Source organism: Oxyura jamaicensis, chromosome 7 (genome assembly GCF_011077185.1).
Source record: "Oxyura jamaicensis isolate SHBP4307 breed ruddy duck chromosome 7, BPBGC_Ojam_1.0, whole genome shotgun sequence".
Taxonomy (NCBI): domain Eukaryota; kingdom Metazoa; phylum Chordata; class Aves; order Anseriformes; family Anatidae; genus Oxyura; species Oxyura jamaicensis.
The window spans coordinates 4,468,037-4,481,651 of record NC_048899.1 but is presented as its reverse complement, the minus strand read 5'-3'; the positions used below and the strand labels follow the sequence as shown (position 1 = coordinate 4,481,651).

The 13,615-nt window shown below is 38.7% G+C and overlaps 1 non-coding gene across 1 annotated transcript; it reads right to left on the bottom strand.

Annotated features, from left to right (window-relative positions):
• Nucleotides 1-12,324: 12,324 nt before the first annotated feature.
• Nucleotides 12,325-12,439, bottom strand: LOC118170361. The gene has a single exon (XR_004752678.1). It is a non-coding gene; the product is annotated as a U5 spliceosomal RNA (small nuclear RNA).
• Nucleotides 12,440-13,615: the final 1,176 nt, after the last annotated feature.

Here is a 13,615-nt window from a genome sequence, read left to right as displayed (position 1 = left end):
GAAGCAAGCATGTAGTTCTGTACAATGCAATAGTATCACGCTCTGTGACAGAATTTTGGCTTTACATATAACTGAGAAAAAATGGAACCTAGCACACCTAGTGCAAGGGACAGGAGAGATCCCTGTCTAGAGTACCCACTGAAGGCAGTGGAATTATAACTGGAGACGAAAGAGAGAGTTAAAACCAACAGGTTTGCTCTGGTGGCTGTAATGGAGGAGTAGCAGTTGAAAAAATGAGACCTGGGGATTTTAGTGAGTTGTTCTCATTGAAAATTGTCTATTTACAAAAATAAAAAGTCATCTTTTCCCAGAGCTGAATGCATGCTCCAAACGTTCTAGAAACACTGTAAGTAATTCTTGTATGCTAATTATGAGTAGGCTCTTCTTCTTAATGAATGAATTGCTTGCTTAATGTAGTGACAAGAATGGTTGAAATGGAAATTAGGAGGGCCCAGATACGTGCTGTTCAGATGTATTAGCACAGCATGCATAAAGAGACACTGATGGTATTTTTGCCATAAACAATTTCCATGATATTGACTTTAAATTTTTGATTTGCTTACCAAAATATTCCATTTGGAATTTAAATGAAAACATGTACTGAGGAGTCAGAAAGTTTTCACAGAAATTTAACTGACAGTCTCAGAAATAAATTATAGATATCAAAATATTTACAGTGCAATGCAAGAAGAAATAGTGTTTGGAAGGAATTACATACAGTTGTATATAAAACTAACCTTTGGCAATGACAGATCAGGAGGAAAGTTTAATTTTAGGGTTTGTTATTCTGTAGCTGTTCAGCAAAAATGTTTTCTGCTTTTCTTGGAAGAAAATGGTACCAACTACTATGGGAGGTGAAAGTCAGAGTAGTCGGAGTTCCGATCCAATGCAGCAGTGTGTGTACGACCAAAGCCTGTTCTTCCCTGTTTGTTTTTTCTCGCCTTGAATATAAAGTTTCGCTGTGACCCATTGGCCAAATGAACTATGTCTGCAAGAGTACAACAGGTGTGCAGTATATTTTATTATACTGAGCAAAATGTAATGGTCACGTTTCCACGATTACGTGAAAAGGCAGGTAGCTACCACTTAGCCAAATTATTTCAGTGAATGAAGAAAACTTGAGCTTGTTTAACTTTTATAATTAAAATAAATAAATAAATAATAATAATAAAACCTTCCTGAAGATGCAGGTTTCTGGAATGGTAGATCTACAGTTTGTAACTTATCCATAGACTGATTAGTTGCCTAATGAAAAGTAAACAGAGCCTGACACTGGAACTTCTTTGGCCATTGCAATTTCATGTTTGCAGAAGCCGCCTGAGAAAAGATAAACAGACCTAAGACAGAGAGGAGGAAAACATCGTTTCTACTAGGCCGTGAAAGATCAAATCCTAAAAAGTAACAGCATGCTTAACATTTGCTCCAATCTATAAGGCTGGAGTCCAGGCTTAACATCATGAAATATGTGCAGGAAAGACTGAGGAGTAATGTCATATCAAACCTTTTCTCTGAAATTAAACCTGAAAATAAATCTCTCTTAAATACTCTTTCTTATGATTTGAAAGGATAGCACACTTTTTTTTTTTTTTTTTTTTTTTTTTTTTAAAAAAGATAAGTGTTATTTAGATTTGTTTTTATTTAGGGCTTTTTTTGTGAGCTTCTCATTTTTTGAAGGTTTAAAATAAATTTAAGTTCCAAGTGGAAATGAGGTAGATAGTCTATTCTAGCTCCTGAGGGACGTTTTATACAGAATTTTACAGGACAGGATTTGTTTTGCATATATCTAACTATATATGAACTAATTGTATAAATTGCACTGCCTGCAGTTTGGACAGACCCATTGTCAAATATTGTTCAACTTAACAATGTTAATCTGTAAGTCCTTTATCTTGAAGAGTTTTGGCTCCTTTTGCTCAGGTAAGACTTAGAGGGACTTCATACAGTCAGGCCCAGTAGCTGTGCTTTAGTTACTGATTCTGAGATGTCTGATGGGTTGTGGAAAAGCTGACACTGCCCAGCTCTTGTCTGGCCAACCCCTCATTTTTCTTGCTTCAGGCCAGTACAGTATGGTATAGTGTCTCTGGAGCTCATTTTGAAGTCTATTCTGGGGCTTCTATTCCCTCATGAAATTGCATAGATGCGTATTGTGTGAAATGGAGTGAATGCTGGATTTCCTCTTGAACCTTAGGGAAGTTTGCCATGGCACTGTGCTCATCTCACAGAGAGCTGCGTGCATTGCAGGGGCCTTGACCGTGCTGGGTGGTGGGAACATGCTTTGGGGGCAACATGGTTCTGGTTCCTGTAGTCTACCTTCTCAGAAACATTTTTGGAGCATCATTTTTGCACCCCTGTTCCCTTTTACTATTGTAGGGTTGATCCTCCGATACTTGCAAGTAGAAGTGCAAATACCCGATGAGTCACCGACTGCTGAGATGGATCTGTATTATTTATTATTTATTGAAAGCCATACTAAAAAGTACCCTGAACTCACTGTATGACGCACTGTACACTGCTCTTATGCACTGTAGAAGTAACAGGAGGTAATAAAAACATTCCCAAAAAGTAACATCGGCAAAGTATGATTTAGCTTTTGTACTTATTTCTACTAATGCTGCTGCTGTTTTCATTTCATCCATTATTATTATAAGCCTTTGGCAAAAGAAGCAAAACCAAAATAGTTCTCCACCCAGTATATTCCACGTTCTTGAGGCAAAAGAAAAGACTTGCTGTTTGCATATGAGGCTGTGTGGGGTAATGCATTTAAACCTGCAGCATTATGGTCAGTAGGACGTGATAGTGTTAATCACATACATAAACAGCATTGTTAGTATTTTCAAATGAAGAGTAGGTAGGTTAGGCATGAAAGCCCTGTCCATAACCCTTTGAACTCTTTAAAAGGCATTAGTAATTTTCCATTCTTTTTTGTAAAACCTATTATAGGCATGGTATTCTGTTCATCTAAATGTGCTGTTTGACTCATTGAAAGAAAGTAATGTAAATGAAATCTGAATTACAGCTGTTGTGTTATAATGAGTAACGTCTGCTTAGAAGGACACTGAGTCAAGAACCTAGTTCTCTGTGGAAGGAAAATATTTGTGAGTTTCACTGGAAAAGCTGACAGGCATACATCTGTGTGCTCTGCTTCACAAGCTGAACACTAGGAATAATGCAAATTGTTGACTTGGCTAGGAGCAGTGAAAACATGGTTCAAGAATCCAACCATGTTCTGCGTGACTGAGTTCAAGAAGCAAATGTAAAGTCTTGAGCACGTGGTTTTTCTGTTTTGTGTTTTTTTTTTTTTTTTCTTTCATTTTCTTTCCTTTTTTTTTTTTTTTTTTTTTTTTTCCTGTCTGCTTGGTTTGCCTTTTATATTTTGTGCTAGTTGTGGTATATTCATCCAGACTTCAGTGTGGAATGTCTTAAGCAAAGTTCAGCAAGTAAATCAACACTTATTTTTATCCAAGATAGATAACTGATTAGCAAAGCAGGATGTAAAAGAAGGTAACCTATTATGGTCTGAATTTTTCATGTATGTGCATGCAGCTTTAAATAAACACTTTAGCTTCCTGAGCATGCAAATTGTGTTACAGAGTTTGAGAGGTTTGTGTGATTTATAGGAAGGCTGCCCTAAGAGAATGGTGTCTGTTTTTCAGTTTCACTGCAAGGTCTGCTCTGAATATGAGCAAAGCTTCAGCATGACACTGGACTTTCCTCTCTTCATGCCTTCCAGTTGCTTAAGGTATTTGGAGAATGTGCAAGGCTTCTTCCAGTGTCATATGATAATAGTACCTAAGAATTTCTAAAAAGTCATCTAACAAATGTAGACTATTTCACCTCTTCCATTTGCATGTGTGTCTAATACTAATCTTAAAATCTCAAGTAGAGTTTAGAAAATGTTTAAAAATCATGCAAAAGTGTAGAAAACCTGTATGACCATATATGACTCTGATGCACTTAATTTTCCAGTCCTCACATTCAAAAAAGAGAGTTTGTATGAAATGGAAAGGAAATAGTTATTCATTATGAGCAGCTGCACAGTACCTAGCCTGCTGCTGCCTGGTGGAGGATAGAGCACTTGAGGTACTGAATCCTGCTGCTTGGCAGGAACAGAGAAGGCCAAATACTGACCACATCAGCCAGAAACTGGCAGAAATTCAAAGCCATGCTGCCAATCCTGCCGCTGTGCTCTTCTCAGTTATTGCTTGACTGGCTACACTGATAGCTCAGGGTTGTATAGTTACCACCTGAAGAAAGACTTGGATTTTCTGAGCAGAAAATGTATAAAGCGTGCTGCCAGCTGTCATGTGGGTAACTTTTGGTTTGACATTACAGTTCCTTACGTACCCAGACCATCGCTCCCATGCATGTCCAGAACTGCCTTCATCTGGATCATTCAGAGCCTGTTTTCTACCCAGACTTGATTTTGGTCCAAGAACTAGACAGCAGAACAACTAAATAGGCAGCCCTGGTGCAGTACGTGCTCTGTTCTTCGTAATCTGTTCTTCTGAAACTGAGAACTTTGTAGTTTTAATAGCTGTGGAAATTTGAAGAAGGGCAAAAGAGTTACCTAACACTATAGGGAACATGTGTGAGTACATGTACATGCCCACTCTACTGTAGGAGACTACTTCTGGCTTTGTTTTACACGGTATTATTTTTAAGTGTCAGGTAGGCCACTGCAGGTGTGGTTTCCATTTCTTCATCATCCTGTGAGGCCTAATGTTTTCATTTCCCTGAGGAGAAACTTTCACCATTGGTTGCCTTAGGCCTTTTCAGTGCTGAAGCTATGGAGCTATGCCGGAGTGTTTTCTGTAGGTCATTCATAAAGGTGTTTTTTTTTTTTACTTCATTCATTAAGAATAACTTCTATGAATAATGTTGGATGAACTCATTCCCCTCTCAGAAAAGCATCTGAGGAGAAAGGGAAGAAAGCCAAGCTGTTGGTATTCCCTTTAAAAGAACAACTGGATTTCTTGGGAGCACTGATACATCGAACACTTTTGTGTAGTGTTCTGAAATGGCAGAGCACATCAGCACCAGCACACACACCACAGGTTCATGGTTTACTCCTACCGAGGTCTCCTGAGCTTTGCTGTTTGTACAAGTAGAAAGACACCTTTGCTGTTCTTTAGCTTAAAAAGTTCTGTTTTATTCTTTAATAAATAGTCATCTCTACATACCAGATTTGAAAGAGTAATGCTAGTAATATGTTAGAATATTCTCACTGCAATGACATCTTAAGCTTATATGTCATTATTTAAAATGAAAGGGCTAAAAACTTTGCCAGACTTCACCTACCAGCCATTTAAAATGGCAGTAGGCATAATCAGTCTTAATATGTAGAGCTTTGTGACTGAATTTGGGTTTTAGAAAACTTATTTGCTTTAAAAGAAACATTGATGCAGTCTATATATGTGAGCAACCAAACCTTTTTGTAAATTACATTGCTGTCCAAATTCAGTTATCATAATTAGTTTGCTGAAGCTCTCAAGCTCGTAGGTGATTTTGTGTGTGCATATGTGCTGCATCTTCAATCCAATTTTGGCCTCACTGATGTTTGTGGACACTAATGAAATCCAATGAAATCCTTTATAAAATATTTGCATGCTTTAAAAACAAGATTCAGAATACCCAGGACCGAATTTCCTACTGCAAGTTAGAAACAATTTCACTGAGAGTTTTTCTTACCCAACAGTGAGAGAAGTGTCTGCCTAGAGCCTTTGTAGTTTTCCATCACTTGATCTGAGTCACAGCATCCACTCCAAGCAATGCATGTTCTGTTTCTGCTTTTTTGGTGTTTTTGCCTGAGATTTTTTTTGTCTGAAGTCTGTGTTAGGTAGATCAAGTCATGAGAAAAAGCATCAGTTCCTCTTATACTTGAACTTGGAAATGATCTCTTCAGAGGCATGAAATAAAATTAATGTATTTATTCCTGGAATTAAGAACACTTTAAGTGTGTTTAGGTCAATTAATTGTCCTTGAAATTAGGTCTTTGTGTTGCAAGAATATGTTTCAAAGCGGCCATGTAGGGGACAAAAAATCATTTTCACATTCTGCAAACTTTTAGTGAATCAGTACATCCTTTTTGTTTGCAGTTCTGTGAAAGGACTTTGATTCAGATCCTTTCATTACTTCAGCTTTACTTAGGTGACCAGATTTGACTGAAAATCAGTCAAATTTGTGTCCTATCACACAGGTATCAGATAACACTTGATACTCTAAATAAAAAGAGCTTACATTCATTAAAATCCAACTTAAAATTTTCTCTACAATTCTTTTTTTCTTTTTTTAAAAAAGACACTAACAACTGGTAGCTGCCGTTGTCAGTCGTCCTTGGAATTGCAGTGACACTTTGAAATGAGGCTTCTTGACTTATGTTGGCTCTAGGCAGGCCCTATGAAGCTCTGAAGCAAGATGGAAGAAGAGCAGAAACAACACAACCATTTAAAAATACTTCAGTGGAAATGGGAAGATAAAATAATAGTTTGAGGTTCCATCACTTCAAAAGGAAAGAAAGAAAAAATTCTCTGAGAATACCCCAAGCAAATATGACACATTTCTCTCAAGATTTCATATTACTCTGCTTTCAGTCACTCTCTCCTGATTTACATCAGAAGTAAGCATAAAGGGAAGACAGGCTGAGACAACTGCAGCTTTGATATGCTGCCTCGTGATGAAATAGTTCTGTCAAATCTGATGTTCTGAGATAGTTTTGTGCTTTTGCATGAGGGGAGGGAAGCAGGGATGAACAGATGAGGATATTGATTTCAGCCCTCACAAAAGTCTTCATTCTCAGCACTACTTAATTTATGTTAAGCTTTTTTACTGCAAATGTGATGAGATCAAAACCCAATTCTCATCTTCATGTGGACGGTTGTGTTGTCAATTGAAAGTCATGTTTCTCCTCCGCTCCACCATGAGCTCAATCATAGAGCTAAACGTTCCCACATTTGTAGGGAAAGGAACTGAAATATAAACCAGGCATGAATCCTGTGGCTTAAGTCCATCTCTACGTGTGATTTCTCATTCACTGATTTTTTTTTATTGCTTTTTTGCTATTAAAAGTGACCATCGCAGAGGTATAGGAAAGCTCCTACATCAGCCAAGTATAACTATCAGCTCTGTGCTCTGTTTTTTCAACCTTTACAGTTGTCGTGATTGGAAAATGACAGACACATTTGGCCCAGCCACCTAAATGTAAAAAACACACTTCTGTAGTCTGGCAGGCTGAGTCGCTGTAACTTGCAGGCCAAATGGGAGAGAGACAGGAACAGCAGCACGTGTAGAAGGGTAGGCACCTAGGCCTGCACCAGAGGAAGGGCACTACGAGGGTACGCATGCATGACTTTGGCAACCTTTGGCAGTAGTGACCTAAGGAGCATGAACCTCGTTCTAAGTCATGAACCCAGAATGCTCTGGAAATGCTCCAGAGCAAGATAACATGTAAATTGTTTGCTTTATCTCCAAGAGCTGAACTTCAGCTTAGTCACAGCAGCCCTTCCTGCTCCAAAGTGATCTACACAGCACAATTCGTGAGAGATTGGGAAGAATCAGTCAGGGTATCCGTGACTCCATGAGTGCTAAAAATGTCATAGCCTTGGGGTAAGTAATTGGTTTGACCCAGATATTTATTTGAAGAATAAGCAAGGATCTGTGCTGCAGAAGGCGGCGGCATGCTCAGTACCACTTTTCTGGTTATCTCTGTCTGTTTCTTCTGTGAAGCCATAATGAAAATTATTGTTAATTTTATTACTCACTAATGTTGTACTTAAAATTATCAGTCTCATAATATGAGAAACCAGAAAGTCTGTGGAGATATTCCACTAGAGTAGGAATGAAGCACTTAGAGGAAATACTTCTGAAACATCCTTCCCGCTGAAATCGTAAATCAGGATCAAATGCAAAATGCTCAGGAATGTAAAACTGGTCAAATCTTCAAAGTCAAGCAATTCTTTTCTCTCATTGGGACACTCTGTCCATAATTAATGCAAGTAAGCATGCCTGAAGAGTAGCTTTCAATGTGGTTTTTTGGTTGTGTGGTGGTGGTTTGTTTTTTTTTAAGCATAAATGAAATACACGGTTTCTCAATGCATTATTTTGTCATTAAGAGACTGTTTTCCAAATTCAAGAACATCATTATGAATTCTTGTTTTAAAACATCATTTTCTTTTAATACTGCTTATAATCATGTATCATGGCATGAATCGTACGTGGCATAAGTTCTTACTTATGGAAGAGTTCATAAGTAAGAACTTAAATACAGTATATAATTTAAGTGTGAGCCAAATCTCTGTAAATGCCATCAAGCTACCTGGACTTCTATACCTAATTTTCCAAGTAGCATGTTCTGATTTACTGCTTTGCTGGAAACCCAGGAAGGAACAATAGGACTAGAATTTCTTCCAGGGCTGCCTTTTGACAGAGATGGTGAAGACTAGGTTTAGAAACGGCCTTTGTAGCATTTATCATCCCACTCCATTTTATTTACTTTTTTATTCTAAAACACAATTTAATTCTTTACGTTCATGCATTTACCTTCTTTTATATATATGGGACAAGATTCAGGTGGCATAGGATAAAACCAAAGTCTTGCTTCACCCTTATGACTTTCAGAAGTCTTCCCTCTGGCATTTTCCAGCTTAAGAATTCAGCAGTCAGTTGGAGAGATGAATGAGAAGGGAAAATTTCTGGGGGCTGAGCAGCAAAGTTTAATATCCAAAGCTGAAAAGACTCCCAGATGAATAGAGCAAACCAGACAACCCACCAGACACAAACCCTGGCCCGTAACCTGCAGATAAATCTGCTTGCATGGACAATTACCTACACAGTCCAATGATGTCAGTGGGAACCAACACAGAGGTAAGGATTTGAGGGCAGAAGCTTGGCTCTGCTCACGTTAGGGAAGCTGCTCAGGTATTTCATTTCTTTGTCAAGTGAGACAGACATTAGATGCTTGCTTCCATTACATATTTATTCTGTAGACTGTTACTAAGTTCAGGCCACTCAGAATTGCTGGCTGTCATGCTGAGCTGGGTATTGCGCTTATCCCTTATTACTGGGAAGCCAGCTGCATATTTTAGACAAGGGCATGAGTGGAAATAAGACTTTCCATCCAGCTATGATCTCCTTTTGCCACACAACAAAGTTTTATTGAATCTTGCCCAGTTTTGGTCATGCCTGAGGAGACACATAGAGTAAGAAAAAGTGAAACTGAGCTTCTAGCAGAGTGTCATGGGAGAGTTGGCTATTATGTAACTAAAGCAAAATAATGATGCTATAATTTTGTGCTTTTGTGACTGAATTCTTTACACCAGTTTATAAATGCTAAAGTTACCCTCTATGCGTCCTCTTTTATACTCCACTCATCATTTAAGAAACACAGGAGATGTGTTTTATTAATTTACTCCCCAATGTTGTTATTACAGGCTTAGATACATATTTTGTAAATATTTTAGCTCTGTTTCCTCCTATTGTCTCCACTTGCTTTCTCCTGTCCTCATTTTGCATGGTCTTAGCCAAAGAGTAACAGATGTCCCACTGATTACTAATGTAGAAGACCAACTTTACTCTTGGAAGTCTTTAGAGGACAAAAGGGAAGTCCTCTAAATAATCCAGGCTTCTCGTCTCTTTTCAATTACTCAATCTGTGCTTCTGTTTTTCTCTTTAGATCCCCATGCTCCTTAAAATCACCTTTTCCTCACTATTTTCAGAATCCTCTGAAAGTGTTTTCACTAAGTGAAAAGTGTTTTCACTGTTTCAACCTAAGCTGGTTTGGACTAGCTTTCAATGGACCAAACCTAGGAGATGAGGATCATGCAAACTTCCCCTTTAAACGTATCGTGCTTCTGTCAGGTTCAGACCCCCGTTATTAACCTCAGAAGCTATTTCTCTTTGTAAATGTCATCCTACAAGAGTCTTCACAAGTGTATAGCTGAGAAAACGGACATATTTAATACTGAGCAGAAAAAATTACTTTTTCCTGAAGTAAATTATTTCTATTTATAAATTACCCTCTGGTATCCTGTAAAAGTTCTGAGTTTGTGGAGTTGCTCAGGAAGCACACAAGCTTTGTTCTTCAAATATTTAAGTAATCCCAATGTGTACAGAGATATACATACTTCCTATTTTCCAAGGTTGCAAAGGCAAAATCTGTGCTGAGTGCAAATTTAAAAGTGAGGTTTCTGGCTTGACTTTCAGGTGGGCAGAAAGGAAAAATAGGTCACAGGGTTAACAGCAACCGCCTAGAAGGTTTTGTTTTGCTTTGTTTTGTTTTTCTGAAGTCTCCCTGTGACTAGTTTAAATCTTATACCTTTTATACTGATGTTTTTATTTTATTTTGTCTTTCTTCTCATCATCTCTTGGTTCCAGAAATAGCTAACAGCCCCCATTCATTTTGATTACAAACATATTTGGGTACTTTTCAGCTTAAAAGTATATTTACATCTATATGTAAAAAAAACTGATTACCCTAATTGCAGTTTGTTGCACTGTATACATTCGGCTGAGTTCTGCAGACAACATCTAAAGAAATTTCATGTTTTCATATAGAGTTCTGACATCTATGCCTGTTGTCCTGCCAGACGTTTTGAGTTAGCACAGGTCTGCCACTCAAAACCCCCTGGTTCTGCCATCAGTACATCCCTCTGGCAGAATAATAGTCAGTTTGTACCTGACGTAGACGTTTGTAAGAATTACAGCTTGAGTTTACATTGTAAGATACCATGATGAAAGTAGGTTGAAAGATGATGCAAGGTCATTATCACAGAACATAGAAGGCTAATAATAATGAAGACTTTTTAGTTCATTATTAAACAATATTTTTGAGTTGATTAATTTTAGCTGTTGTCTGCTTTGCTTTAAAAAAAAAAAAAAAAGGCAAAAAAAAAAAAACATTCAAGGAGAATTACTGTAGGGAATAGGAGCAGTATGTCTTGGAGCACCATTATTGTGACGGCTTGAATTTCCCATACGACACCACAGTTTTAGTTCTGTATGAACAGGGCTTTCAAGGGCTCTCAGCCTCTCCAAAAGGTACTTCACGGCTCTGTTCACTTTAAAAAATACAGACTGCTCTGATTTTGGCTAATTCTTTTCTCTGGCGCAGCTGAATTATTTTATAGTACACAAACCTTCCCACACTTCAGCTCCCATCTCTGGCAATGCAACCAACCCCTGCTCCTACACAGCCAGAGTGCATGGAAGGCAGCCATGCAGCTGACTTCGGTTGATTTAAAAGATGGTGATCAGAGAGAGCAGAGTCCTCCAAAATGGGAAGCTCTCAAATAGGGCCGTAGCCACTGCACATGACTGACCTTTCCATTCATTCCTTCTGGTCTCTGCTAATAGCAGCCCAATCTTCACAAAACATGCTTCCAAAAAAGCTTGGGTTGAGTGGAGAGGAAAAACATTTTGCCTGCTGTGTGCAAGCCTTTTGCCTTAGGTGTTCCTTTCCCATTCAGAGATCCATAAGGTTTACTTCTTTCTTTGCTACACGTTCTGTATCTCTTTCAAGTACTTACCAGACTGGAACACCAGGTAAATCCTCGAGACCCTTAACCCACACTACCAGCTGTGCATTCATGAATTTCCCTCCTGTTATTGCTATCCTTTATCCTAGCTACCTTTTTAGTCTCTTGCTTGTGTGATACAGAATCACAGAATTGTAGGGGTTGGAAGAGACCTCAAGAGATCATCGGGTCCAACCTCCCTGCCAAAGCAGGTTCCTCAGAGCAGGCTACCCAGGTAGGTGTCCAGACGGGCCTTAAATATCTCCAGAGAAGGAGACTCCTCAACCTCCCTGGGCAGCCTGTTCCAGTGCTCCGTCACCCTCACTGTGAAGAAGTTCTTTCGCATGTTGGTGCGGAACTTCCTGGGCTCCATTTTGTGTCCATTACCCCTTGTCCTGTCCCCACAAACCACTGAAAAGCAGTTGGCCAAATCCTTCTGTCTCCCACACCTCAGGTATTTATAAACATTGATGAGATCCCCTCTCAGTCTTCTTTTCTCCAGGCTGAACAGACCCAGGTCTCTCAGCCTTCCTTCATAGGGAAGATGCTCCAGGTCTCGTATCATCTTTGTGGCCCTCCGCTGCACTCTTTCCAGGAGATCCCTGTCTTTTTTGTACCGGGGAGCCCAGAACTGGACACAGTACTCCCGGTGAGGCCTGACCAGGGTAGAGTAAAGGGGGAGGATCACTTCCCTCGACCTGCTGGCCACGATCCTTTTTATGCATGCCAGGGTCCCATTGGCTTTCTCTGCCACCAGGGCACACTGCTGGCTCATGGTCAACCTGTCGTCCACCAGGAACCCAAGGTCCAAAAACAAATATTTTAAGAAGCAGAGCCTCAAAAAATTCCACGACACTCATGCTTGTTCCTCTCCACAGAAATCTTTAGTAAAAGGCAAAAGATTTATACGATCTGAAGAGAAACCAGAGATACGTATATAATGTGTATACAATAATGTGAAATGTGAAAGTCCTTGCTTTTTTTCTGTTTATTGTTTGAGTTATACATAACAAACAACAGGAACTCAAAAGAATAACTTTCTTGATGATCTGTAGTCTGTTAAATGCTGTCTGTATAAAAGGTTAGAGTATTTTGTAGGCTACAATACCTCTTCCTGCAGGCCTTGTCACTGATACATCTCACCAAATGTATACTGCAATAGTATCATTATGCCAATATTTTAACCGCATTTCTTCACCACACATTCTTTTTCTTAAAAAAAAAAAACAGTTCACATCCTAAGAAAGATTCACGTTAGAGTATCAGTTAAGTTTAGATTATGTTAAACTTAGCCTAAATAGATAAGGTTAAAGCCTAGAAAATAGGGCTTTAGATCATGATCTGGGAGAGTTTCTGTGAAATGTTTTTCTGACCTAAATGGGATGTTTCGGGTATTTAATCTTAAGTGTAAAAGCTTTGCCGAACTAGAGCTCTGTTTAACCATAATACCTCTCTTGCTTTTATAGACTTAAAGGGATATATGGGAAAGCTAAGCAAAACAACCTCAAACAAGATCTGTGCAACTTCTTTGGTATATAAATATCCCTTGACAGAAGAGAGAGACAACCAGAAGCACCACTTGAGAAATGGAATTCAAGGCAAATGTGAGTAAAAGCCTTCTCTTGAAAGCTTGCACAGAAAACTTTAGAATACGTTTAAGACCAAGATATTTGTCACGTTTCTTATTAACATTAAATCCCCAAAACCTATTAGGGAATAAAGACAGTTTATTTTTTGATCAATTTTAGTATTACAAACCTCAAAAATCCTACCATTCCCAACTAAGGCTTAAGCATTAAGGCTTTCTCATACCCACAAAGTATCCATAAAGAAAGGAGTTACTGCCATCCTAGTATCCTGTAGCAATGGCCTCTACCTTTTCAGTGTGATAATTTTGAATATTTTTTTTACTCCCCTGGACCTATAAAACTGGAAGGTTGCCGTTGTGATGCCTTACCCACGTGGACACCTCTCTGTTTTCTTTCCCACGTCGTTTTTCATGGTATTGCCATCTTTAATTCCTAGTTTCAGAGAGCAAGGCTTAAGTCTTCTGTAATCCATTAGACACCCATCGTAGCTTTTCCTAAATATTTTCCTTAAATAATGTT